Here is a 13,865-nt window from a genome sequence, read left to right on the forward strand (position 1 = left end):
CCCAAGCACCTCTGACTTTAACCATGTTAATATCACAGAGATTTTTTCTTTCTCCAGAAGACATTTCTGATGTTTTTATTAAAAGGTAACAACCGACCTAATTTCAAATCTCAGCAGGAATACTGCCATAATTTGCATATTGTAAGATTTCTATTGTTGTTATTTGGCTTTCTTGTCTTCCTTGTATTTGTCCTTCCTTCTTTTTCCCCTTGAATGATATTCCATCTGCTTTTCTCACTCCTGTATGTGTCTATCAGTAGGAAGATGCAGAGTAAGACACGTTTAAATGACACCATTCATGACATAGGAACTTAAAGCACATTAATGGGTTGACCTGGAAGGCCTGGAGAACTGCCCTAACTTCCCACAGAATGGCTCAACCTTTGGGCTGGATGAAAGCAGCTGTATTCTAAATACAAGCAATATGGCAGATTGGAAGGATGCTCTCCTAAATCACTCCTAGTTGCCATTGATTGAAAATATTTAGATGGGGATCTGACAGGCCAAGTTGTGTGTATTCCCTGACTCCAGTGAAGAGTGTCTGGGGAATCATTGTAATTCACCACTGAGACGGACAGACTCAGGCACTTATTTTTTCTGGGAAACCACCAAGATAAGGTTAAAGGCATAAAATAAAAAAACAAAAGAAGAAGAAATAATAAAACAAGTGAAAAATGAAAAGAAAAATCAGCCAAAGTTTGGCCTGTCCTGCAATCTGGCTCCTCTCCAGTGAAAGATAACCCATGGCTGACAAGGGCATTCCCTGAGCCCAGCTGACTTAACCAGGTTTACTGTGTGGACCATTGTTATGTAGAACAGGCTCCTGCTGTATTGAGCCAACAGAACTGCTTCTTCACTCTAATGGCAGAGAATTCACCTGGGAGGTGTTAAATCTTCAGTCTTTTCCTAAAGGGACTTCATGTTCCCCATAATTAATTCCTTCACTGGATGTCTATATAATGCCATACTCTAGTGGTCATTACGAACTGGTGTGATGGCTCCTGGAGACAGCTCCAGGGCTTCTGGCTTGGTGTTTGGGGAGGCCCATGGAGACTTGCTCATCGTGGCTGTAAGGAGAATGTGACGTGAGTTCCAGCAGCACACGTGCACATACACGCAGGGAGACTTGCTCAAAACTGCTGAGATGGCTTTTATTTTGGCATAGGAAATGCTTGTCAGACACATCAGCTGATAGCATCCACAGAGCTGGAAGAAGGAAAATGAACTGCATTACAACGAACTCAGAGTCCCAAGTGAAAGCTGCACACTGACATTTATATTAGCTTAGTTTGACATGACCTAGCTGTTCGGATTGGATGAAGAGGAGCTGTCTTCCCTGTTCGCCCACCCCATCCCATAAAGTGAGTCTTGCCGGGTCTGCAGGGGTAAAAGATCATGCAGAATGTTGCAATTTCCTGCTGGCTGTTCCCTCGGAATGCAGAAACCCTTGATAACTCAAAAGCATTAGTTTTCTATGGAATTGCTAAATGTAAGAGAAAGTTACCCATGCATCAAAAGCATGGAGAAGCATTCTAACTAAAACAGTGGTCCTCAAACTTCATGAATGCGGAGGAACAGGTAGGGGGCTAGTTCAAAAAGCAGATTCCTGAGCCTACACTCCACATAAGCCAAGTCATCTGGCCCGAAATAGGGCTTGGCTCTCTGCACATCTGATAAGCAAATTCTCGCACCATTACAGCTATGATTATGGGTATTGATAGGGTATTACCGACATCAACATTTATTTGTTATTTGACTCATTATTCAATAATATCATTAGGTTAATAATCATATAGCTATACGTATATTTTAGTCATTGACTACTTTTACCACAAAGTGAACTTGTACTATCAATCAGGCTTTGATGTGGTCCAGTGGCTCAGGAAAAATTGACTCATGCAGCAGAGCAGACTTGGGCTCAGCATGTGTCAGGTCACTTGGCAGATAGTTCACAGACTTGAGAATTTTTGCCAGAGAGTCAAACATCTCTGAGTTTCAAAGGGGACTCAGAGAAGTAAAGTCAGTTTAGGAAGAAGCTGTGATTAAACCTTTGCTCTTCTGACTTTCCTTCCTGATGCGAGTTTCAGGCTAGTGAAATAATCACTCTACCTATTGTCATTACAGATCTTTAGCAAGGATTATCTAACATATTCCTCAAGCTCAGTCTATGAAGCAGGCAGTGTATTTTTCTTTAGTCATTTTGGCAACAGAGAATTTGAAGTTGAAGGACTTGGTAACTTGACCTGTGGTCACCTTCCTGGTCATTGGGGGAGCAGCATTCAAAGTCAAGTTCTTCAGCTCTAGAACCTATGGTCTTAATCATCATGTGGTACATTCATCTCTTCATTTATTTTATGAGGAGGCACTGAAGGTCCATGATCTCCCAGGCCTTTAGAAGATGGGAACACAGTGATGTTCATGACACAGTCCCTGTCTCTGAAGCCTAAAGGCTAGCAGGATACCATCCTGGGTAATAGAACATGGTCCAGCTAGTGCCATAATGGAAGAAGAACATTGATTTGCTTCTTCTGGTGCAGTTAGAGAAGGCTTCCAGAGGACAAGAACTTGGACTGAGTGGTGACAAGATGGGGACAGAGGGACGTGAACCAAAGGATGGAAAAAGCATGTGCAAAGGCCCAGAAGTGAGATCACATTTGGAGAAGGGGTCAGACAAATACACTTTAAGACTAGGCACTTAGCTTCCACCAGCCAAGTCAATGAAATTGCTATCTACGACTCATTTAATCACTGAAGCTTAAACCATTCATACCAGTTAAGTAACATCAACCTAGAGGATTTGCTTAGCTTTGTGGTACAGTAAGGAGGAGGATGTCCTCCAGAGAAATGGTATGATATGGCTGGAAGAATGTTGGCTTTCAAGTCATGAAAATCTCTACTCAGTTCTCTCCAGCCCCTACTTACTAGCTAATGAGGTAGGATCGAGAAAGTGTTTAACCTTTTCTGATCTGCAGTTACCCCAGCCTTCCAAAAGAATGATAAAACCTACCCGCAGGGTTCTTGGGGATTAGTAATAATGTGTTTAAAACTCTGACACATAACACAAGAGCAAAAGCAAAGCCAAATTACACACTGGGAAAAAGCATTTGAAACACATTTGGCAAAGCAATAACTTCATTAATATAGAAAATATTCCTACAGAACCATAAGGAAAAAAAACATGAAACCTGTAGAAGAATGGAGAAGGGTGTAGTCAGAGTTCACAGAAAAGGAAACACAAAAGGTTCTTAAATACCCAGTGTTTCAGAAGGAAATATGCTTGATCTCACTCATGTTAAAATAAGTACAAATTAAAACTGCAATGAGTTACTATGTTCTACCTTTTAGATTATCAAAGTCAAAAGAGTCAAAGTTAAAAACCACTCCATGTTGGAGATGGGGCAGGCAGAGGGATAGTTTTAGCAATATTTGTTAAAAATTTAAACTTGCAGCCTCTATGACCCAACAATTCCACTTTTGGCAATCCATCATACAGATGTTGTGACACTTGTGTGCAAAGAAGTATGTATGAGAATGTTCACTGCAGCAGATAGTGATAGAGCAAATTATTGGAAACAACTTAAATGCCTATCAAAATGGATCTAGTTCAATAAGTCGCAGTAGAGGGAAGCAGTATAATATAAAGCAGCTGCTAAAATGAATGAGGCAGCTCATTCATGAATTGTCACAGGACGATCTCCAAGTAGACAATCATCAGTATGAAATGCTGTATTTATTTCTGTATGCCCAGATATGCATGGGATATCTCTGGAATACCACACCATAAACTGACGGCACTGCTTCCCTCTGGAGAGGGTTTGAGAGTGGTGGGAGACTTCATGTTTTGAATTCTGTACTTAAATACATAAATATTTAAAGGAGCAGAAAATGTAAAAATATAAGAGATGAAATATAAAGAACTAACACATGATTGTCTGTGATGCACACAGCCTAATCTTGGATGTATTATTCAGAAAGGAAGAACGAACTTGAACATCCATACCCTCTCCCTGTGTCCTTGGTGACAGATGTCCCTTTTCATGCTTTGGGACAGCCTATCATCGATAAAGAGGTGCCATAAGCAACACTGGACCAGAACGAAATGGGCAGGTTAGTTCATCACTTGTGCTGTTGAACTGAGTTTAAAGCTGTTTGTCTGTTCAGTATAGCAGCAGAGGAAACAAAGGAGATTAAATATTTTGTTCTAACTGCAAAGTCCAGCTCCATCCACCAGCTCACTAGCTATGTGATCTTCAGTTACTTAACCTCTGAGACTTACTGCATAGATAAACTAAAGGAAAATATTCCCTTTGCTTATGATGAGAGCATGAGGTGAGATGGTGCAGTTATAGTACAGCAGTAGACATACAATTGTTTGATTTTGCTGCTATACTCAAGAAGAAAAGGTCTTTAATTTAGTTTAATTTATTCATTTTAAAGAAGGGGGGAAGGGGCAGAGGAAGAAGGAGACAGAGAATCTCAAGCAGACCCCCAGCTGAGTGTGGCCCTTGACAGGAGGCTCGATCTTACAACTCTGAAACCATGACCTGAGCTGAAACTAAAAGTCAGATACTTAACTGTGCCACCCAGGCAACCTTAATTTTATTTTTTAAAGTTCTTTTTTTCTCCAAATTTTTATTTAAATTCCAGTATTAACATTGTGTAATATTAGTCTCAGGTGTAGAATTTAGTGATTCATCACTAACACACAAGACCCAGTGCTCATCACAAGTGCCCTCCTTTAAACATCCCCACCCACCTCCCCTCTAGCAAACTTCAGTCTGTTCTGTATAATTAAGAGTCTGATTTTTGTTTTGCCTCTCTTTTTCTCCGCCTTCTGTTCATTTATTTTCAATTAATTTATTTTTTATCTCTACTCCCAATGTGGGGTTTGAATTTACAACCCTGAGATCAAGAGTCTGATGCTCCACCAACTGAGCCAGCCAGCTGCCCCCCAAAAGGACTTTTAGTTATTTACTTTTTGTATGCTTTCTATTTACCATGGTTAATGTTTAGATATTGCCAAGCTGCCCTGGTAATTTAGATCATTTAAAAAAAAAACACATAAATTTTTGTTCTTGGGCTCCACCTCAAACTTAAGCACTAACTTTCAACACATTTTTTGAAAAGTGGGTCATTTTGTCTGCTTCAGTTATTTTTTTTTTAATCAGCAAAACAGTAATAATAATTGCATCATCTCCTAGAGTTGTAAATCTCAAGTGCATGTGAGAAGTGTATTCACACATAGCAACTTAAAGTTAAAGACTTTTTAATAAATAAGCCAAAGTAATTAATTTACATCATATGAAATGTTCATTCTTATGATGAGTAACAGGCTGGGTAGACAGTGTAGGGAAGGCCAAGCCATACATACTCCCTCATCTCCATCCCTTCAATAAACCCTCTTGCAGCAAACAGGTTACTCTTGTGAAGTCTTCTTTAGAAACTAATATAAATTCATACTTTAATGGGTAATTGGCAAGTAATTATGAGAGAGAGACGACAGAGATGTCTTGTGAGAATATGAACAAAGGTTGAAAGAGGTAATGATTGGCTCTGTAGATAATCAGAAGCAGTGAAAAGATAGGAAAAAAAGGAACAAAATCACAATTACTGTGTAGGATTTATAGATCGAACATTTACAAAGAACACTGGGGACTGGGAGTCCAGGACCCTCCTGCTTCAAGGTAATCAGGCTAGTGTAGGGAACTTGAACAAAGGTGACATTGGTCCAACTAAGCAGGACAGGGGCTCACATTCTTCACAGCTACAAAGGGGTCACTGAAGCCAAGAGTCTGGTTGGTCTCAGATCACTGAGCAGAGCGTTATGGAACTAAGTAAAATCCTTTGTTAGCTCTAGTTTCTTAGCTGACCAAACTAGACCCTGTACTTCGTCTATAGGCATATAATTTTTCTGCCTAATGCAATTAGTTATCTGCTAAATGTCCACATGTTTGTCACTCTGGGCTCAAACACACTGAGCTGAGCATGTTTTCACTAATACTTTGCCATTAAGAGTAACTATGTTACATGGATTTTTTTTTTTTAGAATAATGCCAATTTCACATGCAGTATTATTTTGGCCCCATGAACTATCAAGGTAACTGGGGAATTCCTAAACTCATGTACATTCTGATTAGATTAGTCATTCCAGAAGGCATTACAGTAAAAAGTATACATATGTTACAAAAGATTCTCATGAAAGAATTAATGTTTGAAAACGTATCTAGTTACTCAAAAGACCACCAACATTTGCACTTGAAATTTAAGTGTTAATGGATATGCCATGTCCTCTAGTGCTATTCACTTAGGAGTGGAATTATTTGGACCATCTGCCAATATAGAAATTCACATGACAGGCTACAAGGCAAAGACAGTTGAGTACAATTTAAAGAGAAAGTTAAGTTTTCCAAGTTGCTTCTGTAAAGTCATTGTGCCTGCCAATCAAACCATTAGAAGTGTTCCAGTCCATTTAATTATTATGTTTTATTTTAATGTCAAAGAGAGTACAAGGAGCAGGGAAAGGAACACATGTGACTCTTTGGGAAAAATATGCATTAGGAAAGAAAATGCTATTTGGGGAATATAAATAATAGTGAAAAGGAACAGAAGGGAAGGGAGAAGAAATGGGTAGGAAATATCAGAAAAGGAGACAGAACATGGAAGACTCCTAACTCTGGGAAATGAACTAGGGGTGGTGGAAGGGGAGGAGGGTGGGGGGTGGGGGTGACTGGGTGGCAGGCACTGAGGGGAGCACTTGATGGGATGAGCACTGGGTGTTATTCTATATGTTGGCAAACTGAACACCAATAAAAAAATAAATTTATTATTACAAAAGAAAAAGAAAGGAAATGCTCATGGACCTATATTCTTAGTTCAGAAAATAATATTCTCCAGACTTTAGCTCAGATGAAAGTGCCTCAAGTTCACAAGTTATGGCAGCAGATGTGGAGGCCAGAGCAGCAGGCTGAGAATGTCAACATGGCCTGGAAAGACTGTGAAGCCCAGGATAAGCAGCAGGCCCTTTTGGATGACAGCTTAATGTGAAACAAGAAACTAGCTTCTATCCTACTCCCACTGCATGGGTGTCAACATCAGAAAATGCTCCATCACACAGCTAGTAGAAGCACTGCCTGATGGACACAGAGCCTGACCTTGCTTCCCCAGGAGACAATCCCTCCAGGTCGTGGGTGAGGGATACTGGCAAGGGTCACGGAGGGGGGCGTGCAAGTACAGCTGCTTGCTCAAAATCCATCCTCTAATCAACAGGACTCAGCCTCAAGGGGTTGTCATGCCAGCCCTTTCTCCCGTACTCACTGAACAGGCAAAAAGACAGGAAAATACTCTTTTATAAAGACCTAATGCTGCACAGAAAAGAGAGCACTGAAACAACATTAAAGCAAGCATCCAACTTGGGTGGGTGGGCCAAACTAGCTGGTTGTGTTCAACCACACCTGAGTCCTTTATTGCAGAAACTAAAAAAAAAAAAAAGAAAAAAGAAAAAAGAAAAAAAAGCTCTACTTAAAAGTGGTGCAAAGAAAAGGGAAGATAGATGATGGATGAATGGATGGATGGATAGATGGATGGATGCATAAATGGAGAGTGGGTGGATGGGTGGAGTGAGGTATGGATGGATGGAGGGAAGGAAGGATGGACGTATGGATAGATGGATGTATAAATAGAGGGGATGTATAAACAGATTGAAAAAAGATAGATAAATATTTGGTCTACAATTACACTTGTATAATTATATCCGTACCTGTAACTTTCTCTCTTCTTGCAGATGTAGCCATGCTTGAGGTACACTGACTCAGGCAGTGAGCAGATAGACCCCACTTTTACATAATCAGGGATATTTAAGTTCCCCAGTTGATTCTTTCAGAATGAAATCCTGCCTTGTGGCCTTCTGTGATATGAAGAATTCTGCAGAGCCCTGAAGGTACACATCAGAGTCCGTGGTTTATTGGGTAGCTGGAAACTGCTTAGATTCAGGGCAAGGAGAATGACATGTCCTGCCTCTGGAAAATGGGTCATCACTCCCCTGCACTGTGCCTTTAGCAGGCACTTCAATGTCAAGGGTATTAAGGCTCATTATTTTCTTTGCTTCCTCTGGTCCAATCTCTTCTTCGACATTGCCCATACTGGCCTCTTTCCTCCACATTCCACCTCTTCCTCTCATTAGGTTTATCTTCAGTGACTACTAGCTGGCCTGGAAGTAGAGATGTCAAGCTGAGCTTACAAAGCTAGCAGTTCATGAGCCCTTCCAGCTGGAAAGAAGTAAGACCTGGTGGTGGTCCTTCCATGTGGAAAAAAGAGATAGGTTTCTCATACGTTTGTCCAACTCAATTACACCCATGGAGGTAAATTATTTCTGACACCTACTACATTTGTCCTGATTTGTAACCCATCAAGAAAAACGAAAGAAGAGGAAAAAAAGAAAGAAAGAAAGAAGAATGAATAGGTCACAGTCACAAGATATTCTACTTGTTTGCAAAGGACTTAAAAAATTAAAAGTTGAATTAATGAATCCATTTATTGAGTTAATTGACATTTAGGTTAGAGAAAAAAATTATCTGTACATCTGTTCTCTAACAATAACAACAACAGCATGAATGGTTTAATGTTTGAGGAGGCTATGAACATATTTCTACATATTTGGATTTCATAAATTTCTGTTAGAAAAAAATAGTAGGTGAAACTTACAAGCAAAAGTAGTCCTAATATTAACTAATATCATTGAGTGATTTAAGTGTCCCTAACCACTTTACATGGATTATCTTTAAACCTTACAATCACTTTAGGAGCTAGGAATTATGACTTTAACTTCATCACATAAAAAGGAAACTGAGGCACAGAGAGGTTCATGGGCATATGCATAATCTCATAGGGACTAAAAATCAACCCAGGAAATTAGGCTCCAGTGCCTATTCCGCTTAAATCTCACACTATTCTGTGCCCCATCATGTTTACTGATAACTGATCTAGGTAAATTCTCATTTGAAGCCTCCATTGGTTTTGCAGACTATTAAAAGACAAGTCTAAATGGAAGCACACATTTTGTTCATTTTTATGGTTCATTTTATCCAGGCTGTAGGTAAGAGGCATGGGCACCATTTTACAAATAAAAAAACTTTCATGACAAACCAGACAGACTATTATGCAGTCAAGACAGGGGCATTCTGGGGGCACCTGGGTGGCTAAGTGGTTGAGTGTCTGCCTTTGGCTCAGATCATAATCCCAGGGTCCTGGGTTCGAGTCCTGCGTCAGGTTCCCCAGGGAGCTGCTTCTCCCTCTGCCTATATCTCTGCTTCTCTCTCTGTGTCTCTCATGGATAAATAAATTTTTAAAATCTTAAATAAAATAAAAGGGCATTCTGGATTAGGGATCAATCACATTCTAGGAAAGTTTCAATCATTGGGCCGTAAAAACGTCTCTGGCTCTACAAGTGAACAGGAAAGAGAAATATTCCAGAATGACTCTAAGTAGATCAATACATCTGCTTTCACTCTGAGACATGGTTCTCTCACTGCCCTGCTTTTTCCTGACACTGTAAACCTGCCTGCATGTCACAGAGAGACAATGAATCGAAAAGTTAAATGGCCTACAGCCTGGTGACAGTAATGCAAAATTAGTTAAGAAGGAAAAAGTAAAATAAAACAGCACTATTTCATTTACTGTATACAAAACAAGTTACCTACATCAATGTCACTGGTTACCAAAACCAATGTGAGTGAACTATATCCTCTTCCATTGAAATGTTCCAGAATAGATGTGTTCTATGTTGAAGCACATTTAGGAAATACCACAAACTCTTCTTGGAATCCATTGTGAATTACTTTTCCAAGTTCAAACAGCTTGTTTAACATCCACTTAATGATTATTAAAATAGCATTAAATAACTATTAAAGGCTCTGAGGAGTCCGGCTGTAAAGAAACTTCCTAACTTTCCTGAAAGTAGTGTTTCCCCAAATTATTTGTCTTTTGTAGTTTATGTCCATAGACATCACATCCACTCTGGGAAAGTCTTCACTTGGGTTTGGACAACATTGAGGTAAAAGAGTATGTCTTTGCTATTTCCCCCTCCATAGCTGTTTACTGCGAGAAACCCATCAAGCTCATAAAAGACTCCTGTCTTTATAGAAGAACCCATGGAAAAGCATGGTTTGTATTGCTGCTCATTTATCTTCAGATCAGCCTGGGCCACTTATTCAAAATACAGACCACCATATCCCAACCTCAATATTAGAGGATCTCAGGGCTTTATCAAATTCTGGACACTCTTCCTTTGATCCTACAATACTCTCTGCCTCTCTTTCCAGAAACGTCTTTTCCCAGATCCTGGTCTTTTGGCTTGATTTGCCATCCTTAATACACGTTCCCCCTTGAACTTAGCTTTATTCATGATGTTTTTTTTTTGGACCTAGAATTTGTGCTTACCATCAGAACTAGCCATGTCAGGTCACACCAGGTAATTGCCTGGATGGCTCAGTCAGTTAAACATCCAACTCTTGGTTTCAGCTCAGGTCATGATCTCAGGGTCGTGATATTGAGCCCCCATTAGGCTCTGTGCATAGCTCAGAAATTGCCTGAGATTCTCTCTGCCATTCTCTTCTGACAACTTCTCTCTCTTTCTCTCTCTCAAATAAATAAATAAAATCTCCTGAAAACAAAACAGAACAAAACAAAACAAAAAAACAATTCAGATCAAAAACTCAATCACAGCATGGCTTTCGCAACCCGTTTCCCCCAAAGATTGCTCTTCTTGAAGGAGAATCAGAAATCACTGCCCCAATCTGGAAACAAAATCCTGGCACTGATCATCTACAGATCTGGAGCCTACTCTGGATGCATAGATAGATGGCATTATCTATAACACTCAGCATGACATAGTTTCTCTAGTCCTTACTTTATTGGTCTATAAGATGGTGACTTTCTTACAGCACAGAGGTGGACAACAAATTGCTACACAAAAGCATAGTCTTTCAATTTTTAATTTGTTCTTGTCCTTTTCTTCTGTATCAGTTTGTTCAAAATATTTGTATGGCTCTCAATAGTTTACAAAATGTTGTTAACACACCTGTTTTCATTTAATTCTAATAACTAGGTGAGGTAAGGAATATGATGGTGATTCTGATGAGACAGCTGTGCTTCCAAGAAACTGAGTTACTCAAAGTTGCCCAGCTGGTAAGAAAGATGGTGATCTGTGACATCATGGAGTGAAGCCAGGGGCAGAAGAGCCACCCTTGGGGTCTCTTGACCTGCAAGTGTCTTCTTTGACATCAGACCCCTGGGAACCAAGACTGGTGACCTAGTGACCTGGCCTGCATATCACGCCCTACTTACAATTTTCCCAAGAATGCATTCTCTCTAAAGAACAGAAAGTTGACCACATGATTGACTGTTTCTACCTTCAAGTCAAAAGTAAATCTCAAACAAATGCCCCCTCTAGACTTTCACACCTAAAGTGACATTACCTCTAGATAACCATATGGTTGAGGGGTAGCAGGTAGCTAAGTCATGGTAAATGAATGCCTTGTTCTGTGAGGTAGAGATAAAAACCAAAATGTTCATCCAACCATATATCCACCCATTCATCCATTCATTGATTTCTTCACTACAAATTGAAAACTACCCTGTGCCAGATGTCCTTCCAAGAACTGGTGATACAGAGAGAATCAAAACAGAAAGTTTCCTCTTCCACCACTGGGGAGCACGATAATACATCAGTAATCACAAATTAGGTTATTTTTGATATTAGGAAGTCTAAGAAGCAAATTTGACAATAATGGGGAAGAGTTTCTGTTGAAGGTCAAAGGAACAACAAGCATCATTGATGAGGATGATTATGGAAGTCCTCTCTGGGGAGGACCATGCAAAAGATACAGCCTAGGACCTTCAAAACAAAAGAGTAGGCCAGTAGCAAAGATAAGCTGGACCTTTTATTAGTTTGTGTGGGCTCAAGCCCATCGATTTGGATTCCTACAATTCTGGGTCATACATGATTCTTCAGTTTCTTCTGGAAAAACTCCATGCAAATTTGTTTGAAATCAACATTTATTAGATGCCAAGGGGCTGAGGAAAATGAAGTTTTGGAAGAGAGTGAAAAAATTAAGGCTGACCTTGTATCAATTAGAAGTCTTCCACTTTGATTGTTAAAAGGAAACAAGCAAAAGGAAATGAAAAATTATCTTCATGAGAAGGGGTCAGATGTGGTCTGCTCACCAAGCAAAGCCAAGGTCAGTGGTGGCTGTCTTTTGGCACCATTAACCACACTCTAGTTTATGCGGTTTGAATTCTGACTGCTGAGAAGTTTTAAGCTATTCAGTGAACGTCTTCTGTCATGTTCATTTTCAAAAGGATATAATTTCCTATCCAAACTGTAACATACCAACTTTCAAAGGAAGCTGCTGTGGGTAGGTGGTGATGGCACTGTGTTTCCTAACTGGTGATTAGCAAATTTATTGCATGATAAACCATTTTCAGTGCAGTTTTGAAAAATAAAAACATGCTTCTTCCTGAGTAATTAGTTGCTCTTTACCGCCAACAAACTGTAATTTTTATTCCTTTTATACAAGCCCATTTATTAGGAGAGAGAGAGCTAGCACGCATTTGTGCTTTTGTGTTTATACTGCAAAGAAGACATGGCATCGAAAACCCTGCTATGAGAATTCTGAATGCCGTTATATTTTAAAATCCACATTAATTATAGATCCACTTATTCTTAGAAAAGACAGGAATTGCAGCAGGGTGGTGGTCCAGGCAGGGGCTGGGGTGGGGAGGGACTCATGTATAAATTGCCTCCCAAGGACCCCACTGAAATTTCCATAACATTCACCACATGACACTGATGTGTGAAAATTGACATGAAGATTTGAAAATTGGGACCGAGGGAGCCCAAGCATAAAATAACTTCAATTTTGCGCTCTCTCTGTCTCTCAGAGGAATAGCACGTAGGACTGACCAACACAACACAAACAAGCGAAGGGGAAAAAAAAAATCCAGGGAGAAGGATAGGAGTTATTAAGGAGAAAACACACTTCTCACTCACAGAGAGAAAGGATGATCAATGGATTTAGTCACAGAGAAATTCAAGCAGAAAATTGCTGCTGTTTTTTATCTGAACGGCAGAAAGTTTAACCAAACCAGAATTCTCAAATCTGCAGAAGGCTACCTGTGGACAAAGGGATGAGACTTGGGTCTCTGATCCAGACAAAAATGCTTAAGTCCTCTTACTCTTTACTTATCTGATGAGTAGATTTTTGTTAGAGACTTGCATCTGAAATGGCCTATGCCAAGGATACCATCCACTGCAGCCCCAAAGAGCTTCAATGTGTGTGAATCTGCTTGGTTCCAATGCCTGCCCTTGAATGAAAATAATACCCCTGAATAGTATCCAAAATGAATGTGAAAATGGTATGCAGTCCATGGACAGTCTACCTGCTAGGAGTGACAAATGTAAAATCATTACTGACAAAATGGAAAGTACCAGCAATTCTTCGCCTGGCAAAAATATTTAAAGAATGGCTCAAATCACACTATTTTGGCAAGTGCACTTTTGGGGCTTGAGGAAAACAGAATGGGAAGAACAAAACACAACAAAACCCTTCATCATTCACTCAAGTCTTTGGCTGTCCTGGGTTACTTTTAATGAAAAGAAAAAAAAAAAGAAAAGAAAAGAAAAAAAAGAAAAGAAAAGAAAAGAAAGAAAAAAGATGGAAAATGCAATTGCTTGAATGCTATAGTTTTAAGTAAGAAGTAGCTGCCCACACTTGGAGAATAACTTCACAGAATGTCACTTTCAACATCAAGATTTTAAGACCTGTTGGAATGAACAGAATGTTCTATGTGAACATCTATCTTCTATTCCT

The sequence above is a fragment of the Vulpes vulpes genome, chromosome 14 (assembly GCF_048418805.1).
Source record: "Vulpes vulpes isolate BD-2025 chromosome 14, VulVul3, whole genome shotgun sequence".
NCBI lineage: Eukaryota > Metazoa > Chordata > Mammalia > Carnivora > Canidae > Vulpes > Vulpes vulpes.